Here is a 16,165-nt window from a genome sequence, read left to right on the forward strand (position 1 = left end):
GCTGCTGCCAGGCCCCTAATCTGCCATGGGCCCCTATACCGACTCCTCATGCTGTGACGTTGCAACAAGGTGGAATTCAACCCTACATATGTTAGACCGCCTTTACGAACAGCAAAAGGCCATCACAGATTTCCTGATGTTAAAAGCGGATAAAGGTATTCCCTGTGTTACTTAGATGTCAGCCATTGGCAGCTCATGCGTGACACCTGCGCTTGCTCAGGCCCTTTGAGGAGGCCACGCTATTCGTGAGTCGGCAGGACTATGGGATGAACGACGTCATTCCTCTGTTGCACGTCCTGGAACAAATGCTGTTAACAATGGCTGGTCAGGGTGCGGTAGACGTGGCGCACAGATCTCAACGCCACATGACCCCTGTGGGGGCAGGACAGGAAGAAGAGGAGGAGGTAGAGGAGGACATTTGTGCTCAGGAATTATTGAGTGAAATGGGTGGTTTTTCCACTCAGCGGACAGGAGTGGAGGAGCAGGAGCATCTGGTAGAGGAGGAGGAGGAGGAGACAGAGGACCCAGACGCACCGTGGCAGTATGCTGTGGAGATGGAGGCAGGGAGTCCCTCGCATTCCTTGGCACAAATGGCCCATAGCATGCTCGGTTGCTTGCGTAGCGACAGCCGAATAATAACCATCAGACAGAGGGATGACTTTTGGCTGTCCACCTTGTTGGACCCTCGCTACCGTTCAAAAATGGTGGCCTTTTTCACACCTGCTGAGAGGGAGGCCAAAATAACGTACTATAAAAACCACCTATGTAGTCAGCTGGTCTCTGCCTGTCTGCGCCAACGTCCATCCTCAGACACTGTGGGCCCTGTGCGCTCGCGTTCCGCTGCCATGGCAGCAGGGGAGGGGTGGGGTGGTAGGAGCAGTGGCAGCTCCACCAGCAGCGGCTGCCTCAGTCTGCAGTCGATGATGAGTAGCTTTCTTCACCAGCGCAGTGAGGAAACTACTAACCAGCCGCAGCAGCAGCAGCAGCAGCAGCATCAGGTGGACCTGGAGCAGGACCTCAAACAACAGGCTTAGGCCTACTTGGACAGCACCCTGCCAACCGAGGTAGACAATCCCCTTGACTACTGGGCAACGAAACTTGACCTTTGGCCCCAACTAGCTGAATTTGCCCTTGAAAGGCTGTCATGCCCGGCCAGTAGCGTGGCATCGGAGCGCGTGTTTAGTGCGGCAGGAGGTATTGCAACTCCGCGGAGGACACGACTGTCCACCCAAAGTGTGGAGAGACTCACGTTTGTGAAAATGAATCAGGCGTGGATTAGTCTGGATTTCAAACCACCAGTTCCTGACACAACTGACTAAATCCGCCATGAATCATGCCCCAAACATGTGCCACTTTCAGGTCTCCTCACACTGCTGGTGTGTTCCATTTTTTGTCATAGGGTGCTGGCAGATTACGGGCCTCCCATAGCTGCTGCCAGGCCCCTAATCTGCCATGGGCCCCTATACCGCCTCCTCATGCTGCTGCCAAGTCCAGAGTCTCTCATGGGTCCCTGTACGGCCTCCCATTGCTGCTGTCTCCATCGCCACACTCTGCCATGTGCCACTTTCAGGTCTCCTCACACTGCTGGTGTATTCCATTTTTTGTCATAGGGTGCTGGCAGATTACGGGCCTCCCATAGCTGCTGCCAGGCCCCTAATCTGCCATGGGCCCCTATACCGCCTCCTCATGCTGCTGCCAGGTCCAGAGTGTGTCATGGGTCCCTGTACGGCCTCCCATTGCTGCTGTCTCCATCGCCACACTCTGCCATGTGCCACTTTCAGGTCTCCTCACACTGCTGGTGGGTTCCATTTTTTGTCATAGGGTGCTGGCAGATTACGGGCCTCCCATAGCTGCTGCCAGGCCCCTAATCTGTCATGGGCCCCCGTACCGACTCCTCATGCTGCTGCCAGGCCCGTAATCTGTCATGGGCCCCTGTTGTCGCTTGTTGGCATATTCCGCTCGTTCAGATGCTCCTTCTCCTGCTACTCCTCTTCACGGATTCCGTCAGCAGTCTTTCTTGGAATCCGTTTCCAAGAGACAACAGTTTGCGAGCACGCACCAGACGGTGCAGAAACTGAACGTCCTCCTGTCCAAGTTGCTGCTGCCAGGCTTGTAATCTGTCATGCGCCCCTGTACCGCCTCCTCATGCTGCTGCCAGGTCCAGAGTGTGTCATGGGCCCCCGTACCGACTCCAAATGCTGCTGCCAGGCCCGTAATCTGTCATGGGCCCCTGTACCACCTCCCCATGCTGCTGCCAGGTCCAGATTGTGTCATGGGTCCCTGTACGGCCTCCCATTGCTGCTGCCAGGCCTGTAATCTGCCATGGGCCCCCCTACCGACTCCTCATGCTGCTGCCAGGCCCGTAATCTGCCATGGGCCCCTGTACCGCCTCCTCATGCTGCTGCCAGGTCCAGAGTGTGTCATGGGTCCCTGTACGGCCTCCCATTGCTGCTGTCTCTATCGCCACACTCTGCCATGTGCCACTTTCAGGTCTCCTCACACTGCTGGTGGTTTCCATTTTTGTCATAGGGTGCTGCATGGCCTCCCATTGCTGCTGCCTCCACCGCCACACTGTGGCTCCACACTCTGGTTTTGGCCCCGTGACTGGCCAAATGAGTGAAGTGTGCGGTGATTCTAAGATCGACGGCACTCATCTGCATGTCATACTGCCTGACAGTATTATTTCTCTTCCCCAGCAGACTCCAAGGGCATTTAAATTAAAGGTACAGTGTTCAGCACTAATATTAAGTCTCTCTGAAGCCTAGAAACACCCTTTTTTAAGTTAAATTCACAGCGAATATATTCGACTCGAATCAAATTTTTTCTACGAATTCGCCGAATCAGTCGAATCGAATTTTTGAATACTTCGCTCATCTCTAGTGATTTCCCTTGGAAATCAGTGGTCACTAAGCATTCAGTGCATAGTTCACTAGGCACCAGCCAAATTTCAAGCCATCTATACTGTTCCCACTTGACAGTTCCCGCCGGAACTATTCTGAATTTTTTTTTCTCTCAATGTTTCTCAGTCACTCTCTGCAACCACTGATCATTGTATTCTGACAGTGGAGGGGTCCAGATGTCAGAATTCAATGGTACAACAGGGAGGTTTCCTCTATCTACCTTATATGTGTGGATGGGGAAATCTGTTCATTGTTTTCTTTTTTATTAGCCCTTTTGCTGATCAAAAAAAAAAAGCGTCTATGGCCAGGGGCTTTAGACCTCCCCCTTTTTCACCACTTGACCCTACTTACCCATTGGAGCCCTTCAAGACCCTTTATGGGTGGACTGGTGAATTTGTGGGGGGACAGAGCCAGAGTTAGGGTGAGTACTGGGGGCTGGGGCTGCCTTTTTTTGTTAGATGCTGGGTACTGACTTTTCTTTAATGTTTCGCTCAAGGTGGACGTGAGCTCTAAAAACAGATCCCAATTCCCTCTAAAAATTTTTAGAGATTTTAGATTTTAATCTTTCCCTAGATAATGCAATAAAAACAGACAAAAATATGATTTGGCTGGAGGTCCACTTTAAAATCAGAGTTTATGTTTGACTGCAATTGGACTTTAATTACAATCCGTCCAACCTTTGTGAGGTCAAGCATGCAAGGCAAATATGACATATTACAGTGTCAGAGGATTAAGGAGAGATGACCTTGTTGATTGTACTATTATTAGAATACAGACAGACAGTAAAGGGCAAGCTCCACATATGTCCTTGCCAAGTACATAGTGAAAACAGGGAGTAGTAATCAGATCTTTATTCACTTTGGAATTCCTAGTAATGCAGCAATGGAGTCTTGCCTAACTCATTTTGGTTCTAAAGGGATTATTATCATATTCATGAACCTATTATTGTTTTGTTTTCTTTTTACCCACCAGCCAAACATGTATTCTACCTGAGGCCAAAATGATTACAGGGTTTTGATAAACTGTCACAAAAATAATTAGAATCATAATGGACCCAACTAATACTACTGATACAGTGCAAATGTTAAAGCCTTTGTTCATTTGGAGTTATACAAGCATGTGTTATGCATTGTGGAAGCGTTTGCCCAGCTGAAAGCATTTATTATGAGACAGGCAGGTTTGATAGCATTACCGGTGATGCAGGCAAGGTTCTATCATTAGCAAACGGCATCATGGAAATTCAGCTAGATCCATGTAGAAATAACATTCCTATACATGCATACATTTATATAAAGGCTTACCTCTGCCTTCTAACATATTTGGTATAGTAAGTATAAATCAGGATAACAATCAATGTTGTTGATAGCATCACTAACCTATTTAGTTCCCCTGCATCTGTATAGGTGTTTGAAGTGTCATGTTCAGTGTGACATGTTTACATCCTGCTTGTTGCTATGGGATCAAATAATTCACAGTCTGCCAATTCACTGCTCTCTACCAACAATTTGTCTGTAGCATGCTTGCAGAGTCTCATTGTTCCATGTATTTACAGTTCCTGCCCGGCAACAACCAACATTTGGGAAAAGGGAACGTGATGGGTGTTAATAGCTAGTAGCAGTTAGTCATGCTTAGCTGGGCCTTTTCTGTAATGTTGAATACATTTTGTAATGTCTCCAAGCCACTTCTTCAGTTCCATTATCATTCAACAGCTATAAAACTATTACTAGCTATACTATGACTTGAATAAATGAGGACTTTGACAGACAAATAGGTATTAAGTATTACAATACAATGCAACACTTATTTCCATCTCACCCATCAAATTTTTCAGCAAGGTGAGGCAGGGGATGTGATGATCACTACGATCAAGGGAAAAAAAAAGAATACCTGGAAGCAACCTCCTTGCAAACTTTCTGTGCAGAGATGCTAATCCCAAATTAAAGTTTCCTTGAAACCTGTACCTTGAATCTGACATTTTTATAAAAAAACTGTGTAGGCTTACGCATGATATTTTGAGAGGATATATGATCTTATGTCATACTTTTGCAGGTTTGGCATGGTGCCGTCATCCCCAGCAGCACATACTCAACCTTTCTCCTTTGCTCCCAGTTGCTCAGTTCAGCCTCCAGAGCGGGGAAGGGAAGTTCTGTGTCAGCTCTGCTATAAAAAATATCCAATAAAAAAATAAATAAAATTTCTTAATAAATTTTGTCCAAAATTTATTCTGCTACATGTCTTTGATAAGAAAAAATCCCAATAACTGTATATTGATTGGTTTGCGTGAAAGTTATAGCGCCTACAAACTATAATATATATACTGGATTTTTTTTTATACTACTAATGGCGGTGATCAGCAAATTATACCAACCTCTGGGCTGTGATCGTATGGATCAGCAGGTCCAGACCACAGGACTTGCTGACAGGCACACAGCAGGGGTCGAAGAGGGGGATGGTGGGGTACCAAAACCCGGAAGTAGGCAACAATGTACATGAACTTCTCTCCCAAATAGAGCTCTCTTGTACAAAGCATTACAAGAGGCTACATGCCAAGCCAGGTACTTACATGGCTTGCATGTCAAATACATTTAATTATATATTAATAAATGCAGAGCTGTATTAATTTGTGTACAGTATGTTATCTGCCTGTGGATCTTCTGCCAAGATATCTACTAGCTAGGCCAATTTCTCAACATTTTCGTCAATACAATGCACAGTGAATCATAAATGCGTATGTTCAATAAGAAGAGGCTGTACTTCAGTTCTGAGCAACCACTTTTCCTCTCAATGGGTCTCTCATCCCAAAGAAGTCTTCAACAATAGGTTCAAAGCACGGTTTCACAGTCAGATTGTCAGGATCGTGTAATGCTCCTAACCCATGGTAACTGCTGATCTCATTCCAGCATCCTGGTTTTGAGTGAGCTGCACTCTCCCTGTTTGACTATCCACCTGCAGGGTGATTGGTGTAAACACAGCCTCTGGGTAATGTTCAAACCTGTTTTAAGCCTGCCAAGCCTTTAGTGTCATGCTTGTAATAGTGTTTTCAACACGTGCTTCAAGCTCCCTGTTTCCCTGCCTTGTTCCCATGCCTTGACCTTCATTTTTGCCCGAGCCCTGTCCTGCCAGCTAGTTTGGACTTCCATGTTATGGACTTTGACTACACTCTGAACTCAGCCTGCCTTTTGACCACAAATTTGACCCTGACTACTCTTTGAATGACTAATCTTCTGCCACTGACCACTGCTTGTCTGCCAACAGCAAATACCTGTTCTCTGCACTCAGTTTGCACCTGCCTCGGTGTGGTAGCCAGGCACTATAGCAGTCTGTATAAGACCTGGGACAACTGAGTATCAATAGGGCTGCTTGCCTCATGGGAAAGGGGGCTGCTATAGGCGAAGAACACAGAAGGCAGCTATAGTGCCTGACCACCAACTCTAAAGGTAGGCGTGACATGGATATATCAGAATTTTTCACCCACTATTCCTATCATTCCTGATTATAAAACAGGGATCAATATGGATAATGTAGGACCTGCAGTACTTAATTCATAGGCACAACATGAACATCTGAAAACAAACAACGGTTGTCCATATCAGATAAAATAAAGCTCATAATTTTATGTTCATAAAATATTGAATGTGCAAATTGCGCTATGTATGACAACCACAACCTAAATAACTAATACTTGTACAATCAAGCCTTGAAAGATCATGTTGCTATTCCTCAGTGTATTCATGTCATATCTAGAAATATGCAGATTTACTCATTCTTCTAGAGATTTGTGTGAAACCTTTTTTAGTCTACTTAGGAACGTTATAGTTAAATAGATGACAATCATGCTTGGATTTGGAATTGTAGTCAATAGGCATCATAGCATTATCCATGGCTTGCATGTAATATATTTATTAATGGTCTATATGAACGCACTTCACATGCTTCATAAATCAATAATGTCAATGAACTGACACAATCCATGAACATATGAAACTTAACAAATGACTTCTCTGCTCTTCTGCAGTACATTCTACGTAGGTCAAATAGCAAGCAATAATATATATACTGTATATGTATATTTTATGCTATTTTAACTCCACTCCTTATCTTCTCTTAAAATAATATCACTTAAATATATGTAGTAACACATGTTATATGCCCTTGAGAATTGAGATTTCAGAGATATGAGCACAGCTTAAAGAAAATCTTGGTCAAACTAGAAAAACAGCTTTGTGAACTGAGCCTGTAATCTGTATGTTTGACCAAGTGTATTTTGATGACTGCTCAGCAGCAACAGTACAAGAGACTGCATCACATAACTTGTAATGCTTCTGTCCTAGTTCAGACCTACTCAATTTTGACATGCTGATGAGGTATAGATGAACAAAGGAACAAAAAAGTCAGAAATATTATTCTTAATTGTGCTGTGCTAAAATGTAGAACACACAGATTATAATTCAAGTGGACCATGACATGGTCTGCATTGAACATTCTATAATTTTCATTTTGAATGAGACATTTTGATAAGTGAAGCCGAAGAAAAGATTTCTTATTAAAAGTGAAGACCTTGACTTGTAAATCTTGTTTGAGACATATTTTCGCAAGTGCTTTATCCTTTTGTGCTTCAGGCACAATAAAATAGCACTGGAAGTTCTTGTAAGGTTGTGACTGTGCAGACAGTAACCATGTACAACATCACACAATGACAGAAGGATAGCAAAGGCCATGAGGCTTTTTTTTGATACTCAATGACATGCAAGAAGATTTTCTGATTATTAAAGTAAAAATAAACATCTCATGACGTGAGATTTCAATGTAATGGCTTTTGTTATTGCATACAAATGCAGTTGTACACTCTGTTCATGTATAAGATGCCAGAGGTACCATTAGGTGAGTGAAGATGGAAAAACTTAAAAGTTATACTGCAGCATTCAATAATACGGTATGTGTAACTGCACATAGATCTTGATCATCATGTTGATGCAATTATGTATTGCCTTCACATCAGACTGACAACTCATGGGGCCCCCGGGCAATAGGGGATCATGGGGCCCCTGTGTCCTTGCCCAAACTCAAAAAAGCCTATGAAAAAGGTACCAGGGGCATCTCATGGGGCCCCCTACTGACCCCGAGCCCTCGGGCAGAGCCCGAGTTTCAAAATGGTCAGTCCACCCCTGCTTCACATTCAGTTTAGATTGGTCTTAAGGAGTAATTAATTTTACATTCATGTACATACCCCTATTTGGGGGATTTCTTTTTATTAAACATAAATAAAAGCAAAAAGAAATTCTGGAATGTATGGCTAACCTAAACGTGAAGCAGTCTATATGCAATGTAGAGAGGGATTTGCATAAAAGCTGAATTCTAGGGAGATATAAAAGACACAAATAAATGAAATTCTGTATTAACTGATATGTCATTAACTGTGTTTTGTAAAGCAAACAATGTAATTACTTGAATTTTCCTTAGTATCATCTTTGGTATCAGCCTATTGTAGACTCTGTACAGAAGAGATCAGAACAGAAGAATAAGATGAGATGCAGATAGGTGAAGAGAGCAGTGCTGCTTGAGGGAAGCAAAGTGAAGACTAAGCAAAAAGCGAGCAAAAAGTCCATTGGCAGGTATTCAAACTTTACAATATGGGCTTTCAAATGGGAAACATTTTCTGTAATTTATTTAGCTCCACTTTACTCATAAGATGTTGGGAAAGCAGATTTATAAATCTGCAGTAAAAATGTATCTACAGAAAATATGTACAGTATTTCTAACCCACAGCCCCATACTTTCAAATGCACTGACACTGGAGCTATTATTAATATTATACAGGATTTATATAGCACCAACAGTTTTCTCAGCTCTTTACAATTACAATACATATCAGTATAGAAGGAATAGGAGGGTCCTGCTTGTGGAGCTTACAATCTAAAGGAAGGGGGAGGTGGTACAAAAGGTGATAGCTGTAGGCAATGTTCTGATGGAGGTGGCTCAAGTACAGTTCTTAAGTGGAAGTGGGGTAGGCTTCCCTGAATAAGTGAGTTTTCAAAGATCGCCTAAAGGCCGACAGGGTGTTGTGGCCAACAGCTATGGCCAAGTATTCTTGATCTGACCGAAATTCCTGCAAAGGTGGTACACCAAGCCATCTCAGTCGATCTTTGGTGCCTTATAGGTAGTTAGGTTGTTATTTGAACTTATGTGGCTGAACATGATAAAAAATGTGTGTAGAAGAACTAAAAGAACTAAATGGTATCTATGAGAACCTTAAAAAAGGAGTTCATGGTGATTATGGTTACCTTGTAACTCATCAAGAATGACAGAGATATGCATGTGTGTTTTAATTGCTACTCTGTAGGGTTGTGATGCCATTTTTTTATTTACTCAGTGGTGCCATTAAGGGTGTTAGTGATGAAAGTACCTGTTCAATTTCATCAGAGTCAAGGTTGCAATTGATAAAGAATCACAGAGGCTTTTGAAATACTGTATATTTTGAGCACTGCCAATTACTGACAGTAGCCATTATCATTCATTAAATTCTGTGCTTCCTAATTATCCCAAAAGAAAATTAAATCAGGTTTATATCACTTCAAAATTCTAGGCAGTGAATGGCCACCAAATATTTCTGACCTGACTAAAATGCCTGTAAGGGTGGTGCACAAAGTCATCCCTGTCGATCTTTGGTACCTTATAGGTAGGTAGTTTGGATGTTATTTGAACTTATGGGTCTGAGAATTAAAAAAAAGTGTGCTAACTGGAATAATTCTGGTTGCCCAATTTCACTTTCAAACCTTGACCTCAGAAATGACAATTGGAAACTGGCTGCTCTGGGCAAACAACACATCTGGTTACTGAAAGCATTAGACAGGTAACCATGAGAACCTTAAAAAAACAGTTCAGAGTGATTAGGGTTACCTTGCAACTCATCAAGAATGACAAAGATCTGCACTTGTGTTTTGATTGCTGGTCTGTAAGGATGTGTTGACATTTTTTTAATTCACTCAGTGGTACCATTAGTAGAAATTGGCAATGAAAGTACCTGTCCCTTTTCTTCAGAGTCAAGATTGCAATTGATAAAGAATCACAGAGGCTTTTGAAATATATTTTGAGGAATAATGAGCAGTTCCAATTATTGAAGGTGGCCAATATAACTGGCTAAATTTTGTGCTTCCTAATTATCTCAAAAAATGATTAAATATGTTATATCACTTCTAAATTCTATGCAGTGAATGGTCACCAAATATTTCTGACCTGACTAAAATGCCTGTAAAGGTAGTTCACCAAGTCATCCAAGTCAATCTTTGCTACCTTTTAGGTAGTTTGGTTGTTTTTTGAACTTATGGGGCTAAGTGTGATAAAAAGTGTGCTAACAGGAATATTTATGTTTCCCAATTTAATTTTCAAAGCTTGGCTTCAGAAATGACAATTGGAAACTGGCTGCTCTGGGCAAATAACACATCTGGTAATGGAAAGAATTAGACGGGTAACCATGAAAACCTTAAAAAAGCAGTTCAGGGTGATTAGGGTTACCTTGCAACTCATCAAGAATCACAGAGATCTGCACTTGTGTTTTGATTGCTGCTCTGTAAGGATGTGTTGACATTTTTTTTAAACCACGCAGTGGTACCATTAACGGAAATTGGCAATGAAAGTACCTGTCCCTTTTCTTCAGAGTCAAGATTGCAATTGAAAAAGAATGACAGAGGCTTTTGAAATATATTTTGAGGAATAATGAGCAGTTCCAATTATTGAAGGTGGCCAATATCACTTGCTACATTTTTTGCTTCCTAATTATCTCAAAAAATGATTAAATATGTTATATCACTTCTAAATTCTATGCAGTGAATGGTCACCAAATATTTCTGACCTGACTAAAATGCCTGTAAAGGTAGTTCACCAAGTCATCCTAGTCAATCTTTGCTACCTTATAGGTAGTTTGGTTGTTATTTGAACTTATGGGGCTGAGTGTGATAAAAAGTGTGCTGGCAGGAATATTTCTGCTTGGCCAATTTCATTTTCAAACCTTGGCTTCAGAAATGACAACTGGAAACCAACTGCTCTGGGCAAATAACACATCTGTAATTAAAAGAACTGAAAAAATTAGGCGGGTAACCATGAGAACCTTAAAAAAGTTCACGGTGATTAGGGTTACCTTGCAACTTATGAAGAATGACAGAGATCTGCATGTGTGTTTTGATTGCTGCTCTGTAAGGATGTGCTGACATTTTTTTTATTCGCTCAGTGGTGCCATTAAGGGCATTAGTGATGAAAGTACCTGTCCATTTTCTTCAGTCAAGAGTGCAATTGATAAAGAATCACAGAGGCTTTTGAAATATATTTTGAGTGATAATGAGTACTTCCAATTACTGAAAGTGGCCATAATAACTTAATAAATTCTGTACCTCCTAATTATCTCAAAAGATGACTAAATCAGTTATATCACTTCAAAATTCTAGGCAGTGAATGCTCACCCTAACCATTATTATAACCCATCAATGTTTAAATTGAACAACATAGCTGTGTTACAGAATATGAAAAGCTAAAACTTTATTTTTATTTCTGGATACAGCTAAGAAGGTTTAGAACTCCTGTCAGGTGTAAATTGCAATCTGTGCCCCTCCCTCACTATTGGTAATGGTGACCACTATGGAAAGCGATGGAAAATCCAACATTTTTCAGGTAAAGGGAGCAGAAAGTGAGGAGAAATCTTGCAGCAGGAAATCCTGTTGTAGTGACAATTGTTTAACAAGGGATATATCCTCACTTTAGAGACATCTCATTTTACCTCCTTTGTGTCTCTGGGAGAGTTTTCATTAGGCTAGGTCCACCTGTAAAAAAAGAATAATAAATGTACATATTTTTGCAGGAAAAAAATTGTGCATTTATAAATATTTTTCACAGCAGCCTGCAAAGCATTGCACCTGTAATTGGCAGATCAAGGATACAATGTCAGGCTCCTGAAAACTCTTCCTCCAGTACAGACTTTCAGCTATATATTTGGAAGAAGTGGCAATGAACCTACAAGTGTGCTGCCATGGTGGCAGATGGGACTTGTAATTTATTCATTCACAACTGTGCAGGCAGAGCCCCACACAACACCCTACTTTCAAATGTGACAGTAGCTACGGGGGAGAAGGACCCCTGCAAGCTGGCATGGCAGTGGGGGGGCATTTACACTATGTTCCATGTTACATCCTAAATATGAGTGCAACATGTAACATGGTGCAAAACATGGTGTTAAAGGAAAAAAAAAATTCAATATGGTGCGATGGTTGCAGCCTGGGCTGAGACAAACTACACTGATGGAAAGCACAGTGTGGTTCAAATCCTCAGGATAAATCCTATGGCTTTAGAGACCACTGAAGAATCCAATCCAACACACTTACCACAGCACTTCTGAGAGACTGAAGAGCAAAGTGCACAGACTAAGTGTAGTGCTTGTGTAGTGCTTAGTAAAGGAAGACAATTAGCAAGTCACATAAAGTACAATGAATTATGCTTATCATAAGGATTCCCAGCTGGGGAGGGCACCAAGGAAACTGTCACAGTGGATACACTAGATATGGTCTGGATGGCACCTGCAATAGAATACTCAGAAGAGAGGACACAGAGCGCAATAGCTAGCCCCTCATTTGATTATTAATTGTCTCTCTTTAATAAATGTTGACACACCCACTACACTTAGCCTGCGCACTTTGCTCTTTTTGTCCAAAAGATGGAGTTAGCCTTTAACCACTTCCTTACTGGCCCAAATCAATGTTTTTTTGCTGGAAAATTACTTAGAACCTCCAAACATTATATTTTTTTTTGCAGCAGAGGCCCTACAAAATAAAATAGCAGTCACTGCAATTTTTTGTCACACTGTATTTGCGCAGCCATTTTTCAAACACTTGTTTTTGGAAAACATATTTTAATGAATTTAAAAAAATCAAAACACAATATTTCACTCAGTTTTTTTGTAAAATATGAAAGATGATGTTATGCTGAGTAAATAGATACCCAACATGTCATGCTTTAATATTGCATACGCTCGTGGAATGGCACCAAACTACGTCCATAGGTGAAGCTTTAAAAATTTCTGTAGGTTATCAGTTTAGAGTTACAGAGGAGATCTGACGTTTGCAGTGATACCTCATATGTGTGGTTTGAACATGTTTACATATGTGGGTGTGACTTGCGTATGAGCTCACCCCTGCGTGTGAGCACAGGGGTGCTTTAATTTTCTTTATTATTTATTTTATTAAATTTTTTTATTTTTACACTGTGCCTTTAAATTTTTTATAACTTTTATTCCTATCACAAAGAATGTAAACATCCCTTGTGTTAGAAATAAGCAGTGGCTAGTCCTATTTATGGAGAGATCTGGGGTCAACAAGGCCCCACATCTCTCCTCTACAATGTAAAGCATTAGATTAAAAAAAAAAGCATTGATCTAGTGCTTTTAAAAAATGGTCTTGTTTACATTAAACTGGACCTGGAAGTGATGTAATGACATTGCTCTGCTTCTCCTAGGTCATAGAGATGAGTGGAGGACATCTTTCCTTCACTCATCTCTATGCTCAGCTACGGCGATGCTCAGATTGGTTTTCGGGCTCACTGATCTTCCAGTTAAACCCAAGAACCACTGGAAATCGGCAGGGGGGTGTCCCCTCCTGCTGCTTCTAAAAGTGATCTAGCTGCGAATCGCTGGATGAAAAAATAAATAAAACAGGTTTATGGCACTTTGCTGCAGCCATGACCCTGGTATTCCACTCCCACCCCAGGACATCTTTTGTCTATGGCCTGGTTGGAAAGTGAAGGGCTCATGTATTATCATACACAGTGCTTTAGAAAATGCATATATATCAGTTAGGATTAACAACCATTTTCAAAACCAAATCTCTCACAATCTCTCCTATAATGCATAGATTTACATATTTCAGCTGAATTTAAAAAAATAAAAAAGCTACCTTGTGATTTATACGCTGAAACTTAGTAACAGCGGAGTCTTACAATACCGAACAAATTAGTCTACATAACAGCCAAAAATGATTTAACGACTTAGAAATGTAACCATCTATTAAAAACTTGATATATTCTAAAAGTCAAATTTACATATTTGCAAAGAGATCCTTATGTAGAATAATTATTTAACTATACCACGATGCAGAATTTTAATTGAATGTAGGATAATTATAGTGCCGTCATAAAATTCCGTTGAATGACACATTATAAAATTGAAGATTTAATACTTGGAATAGGTTCATGCTTTGTTGCTGCAGCAAAAGATCAGTGTGCAGTCTGTATTACTCGTACATTCACATATGCAGCGTTTTGCCGGGAATCTGCGAACTGCAGTTCACATCTGAGTCTGTTGGTGTCATTATGTTACCACGCTATAGCATCAACGCAGTACATGGTTCTACAGAGGCACTTAATACATTATTCTGTGATTTTTGTCTTGGAAGTAATGAGGCCTGACAGCTTTGGCTTGTGCATGATAACAATCCCACACTGGTATCTTTAAAATTCTACATTGCCAAATTCATAAGGGAAGATATGACTTCTGCAAAATGACAGTAAACATGCTTCATTTTATAAGACATTTGTGGTTAACAACCTGAAACAATAGAGTGTTTCCTGAGCTACAGCTAAACTAATTTGGGTTATATTAAATGTACTGATCTGGAAGCTAACCACTTTTTGTGAGGAATTTTGGAAACCTATACCGTTCCTATTTATTGTGGATAAATATACTTGTTTTTCACTGGAGGAAAAAAAAAAACATTACTGTTGGTATTTGTGATGGTTGCAAAAAATGCCGTTTTAGGAGTGACATATTGTTACACTACGGGATTTTGTTTAATATAAATAAAATGGTTTTGCATAATACATCCTTCAGCTGCAGCATAATATTTTTGGCATATTGGTTCTCTGTTTGGTTCATTATCAGAGATTCTTGTCAAACCGATGACAGCTTTCAGGCATTTTTTCTTTTAATGGAGCAAAGAGAGCAAGATATGTTCACAAACAGAGATAATACAAATTGTTGTAATCTGATCTGAGGATGAGTGCTCAGAAATACTATTGATATACCGAATTTAAAGTGAGCATAACAAAGCTTTGGAGTCAAACATCACCAGGCAGGTATTCATTTTCAGCCAATAATTTATGTTAGAGCAATGAGAGCTAGAAGGTGGCTGCTTTCCATTTGAAATCTCTTCACTGCCAAAACTGTCCACAGAACCCAATCAGATCTTAGATGTCCTTCTACTAGGACAGGTTAAAATATCCTAAGGTCACCATACAATCAACTTTCAGTTAGATTTACCAAGTAATATGAGCAGTGCGGGGACAAGGTTGTCCAGCCCTCAGGGCAAAGATGCCAAACTGGGCCCCCCCCATCCTGCAGTTCATGATGTGCAAGCTTAAGGGATCCTACGCCCAGCAATCAGGTGATTATCAAAATCTATCAGTCAGGTTTTGCACTGACCTGGAGGTGCACAGCTTTAACACTGGGCACATGTTTGTGTTGATGTCTCTTTAACCACTTTCCGTCTGCCCTTTTAGCAGAAATACTGCTACAGGGCGGCACGGGTGCACAAAATTATATATATACGTGATTTTCAGTTCCAGGTAGGGGGTGTGTGCGCCCCACCCACGCCGCCATTTTTGGCTGTCAATCACTGGGTCCCGGCCGCTGATTACACGCCAGCACCAGGTGATCGCCAAGTAATACGGACGGGGGGACAATACAGTTCTCTCCCCTGTCAGCTCCAGTACACTGCTTACATTGAAGTGTGCAGTGTGCTTACATTGAAGCATTAAAAATGCACATAATGTGAAACAGCACACAGTTAACCCTTTGATCACCCCAGATGTTAACCCCTTCCTTTCCAGTGCCATTAGTACAGTGTCAGTGCTTTTTATTAGCACTGATCACTGTATTGGTGTCACTGAGGATGTCAGTGACACCAAGTCAGTTCCCCCCCCCCCCATGTGTCGGAATGCCTGCTGCAGTCCTGCCATAAGTCGCTGATCGCCGCCGTTACTAGTAAGAAAATAATTTCCAGTATCTACACCGTCATTTGTTTTTTTCTCAAAATTGTTGGACTTTTTGTTATAGTGCAAAAAATAAAAACACACAGGCGATCAAATACCACCAAAAGAAAGCTCTATTTGTTTGGGTGCAGCATTGCACGACTGTGCAATTGTCAATTAAAGTAACACAGTGCCGTAACACAAACAATGGCCTGGTCAAGAAGGGGGGTAAATCCTCTGGAAGGCAAGTGGTTAAAAGTTTG

The sequence above is a fragment of the Staurois parvus genome, unplaced genomic scaffold (assembly GCF_062004578.1).
Source record: "Staurois parvus isolate SC_StPar_1 unplaced genomic scaffold, SC_StPar_1.0 ptg000155l, whole genome shotgun sequence".
In the NCBI taxonomy this organism is placed as follows: domain Eukaryota; kingdom Metazoa; phylum Chordata; class Amphibia; order Anura; family Ranidae; genus Staurois; species Staurois parvus.